Source organism: Podospora anserina, chromosome 5, assembly GCF_000226545.1.
Source record: "Podospora anserina S mat+ genomic DNA chromosome 5, supercontig 2".
Taxonomy (NCBI): Eukaryota; Fungi; Ascomycota; class Sordariomycetes; order Sordariales; family Podosporaceae; genus Podospora; species Podospora anserina.
In genome coordinates this window covers 1,446-3,226 of record NW_001914838.1, presented here as the reverse complement: position 1 = coordinate 3,226, position 1,781 = coordinate 1,446, and positions in this window count along the sequence as shown.

Below are 1,781 nucleotides of genomic sequence, written 5' to 3'. Positions count from 1 at the left end.
TATGGTTCTCGCTCTAAAAGTCCCTCTAAATATTTAGCCGTAAAAGCTAAATATCCTTAATATTCTACCGGTACTACTTCCTTCTCGCTCTCCTCGATACCATCATATTAAATATATTTATTAATCTCCTATATCTCTACTAATATCTTTAACCTTATTTCTTCTATTTTATTACTTATATCAATAAAGTATATTATTACTTTTTAAACTTTTTACTGTATTACCGTATATGGTACTTATCTTACACTCTACTTTATACATATACTTAATTTCCTATTGTTAGCTAAATACTTTTAAAGTTCTTTTAGTTGTAAGTAATTACTATCCTTTTAATTAATATTCAAGTTATAGTTTTTATATTATAATTACTTTAGGATTATATTTTTCGAGGCTCCTATATTTATCATATTAAATATAATTAAGATTATTTTTCTTTTAATTATAATATTTAAAAGTAATATTTTTTTATAAATTTTTTATATTAAAAATAATTTTTATATAAAAATTTATTTTTTCTTTCTCTTTTATAGTATTTTAGTTTAATATACGAACTATAGCGAAATTAAATTCGTTTCTATACTTCCGTTTACTAATATTATTACTTAAATATTTTTTTAATATACTATAATTTAAAAGCATTTATTTTTCTTACCTCCTCCTTATACGGTAGCGACCTCGCTAATAAATACCGGATTATTATCCTATACTTTTGCTTTATATTAATACTTTCGATAATACCGTTCGTAATCCGTTAAAGATTAACGGCCCCCGTAAAGAGCCGTAAATTATTTTTTAAATAGTTATATCGTTTACAAGTATCTTCCTACTCCGGATTATTTAGTAATATAAAGTCTTTTAACTATATTCGCTTAACTTTTTCCTATTTTCCGTCTTTAATATACTTAGTATTTTCTTATATATATATTCGATAATAGTTCTTTACTTTACTTTATAGATATCCAATAATTATAACTTTTATACTTTTCGGTCTTTTCGATATAGTAATTACTACGATTTCTTTTATCCGAATTACTTAAATACGTTATAGTTCCTCTTAAAGTATTCTACCTTACCATAATTAAAATATTTAAAATTATTTTTACTTTAATTTTACGGCCTTTATTATTAAATAATATTGATTTTTATAGGCCTTACGTATATAGTCCCCGAAACGTAAGTCCCGTACGGCCGTCTCTTCCTCTTATCGTTAAAGTAGTAAGGTCTTTATACGCGTATACCTTTATACTTTTTATAATATTAATATTATTAATCGTTAATACGGATTACTATTATAATATATTTATTAATAATCTCCGATTACTCTATTTAATATAGTTTATCTTTAATTTCTTCCTTAAACCCGTTATAGAATAATTATATTAACCTTTTATTATTAATTATATTACGAAATATATTTTTTTTAATTATTATAATATAGTCGGTAATAAATGGAGTTTACTTAAAGTTAATAAGTCGTTTTTAAATATACCTCCCTTCGTTATACTTTTTAAATCCCTTTTTAATTTTCTCTTTAAAGCCCTTATATAATTTAAAAAGAATTTTCGTAATATCCTTCCTCTCGTAATATTTATTATTAAAATAGTTTCTTAAAATCGGCTCGAACTAAATAAATATTTTATCCTTAAGCCTGGACGTAATGTATATTATTTTAGATTCCTCGTTTAAGAAATAAAAAGGATAGTATTTAAAGTAAGTTTTAAATTAAATTAGGAATCTTTTTAGCTTTCCTTTTATATCTTCTATAGCGATCGGGTACTTCG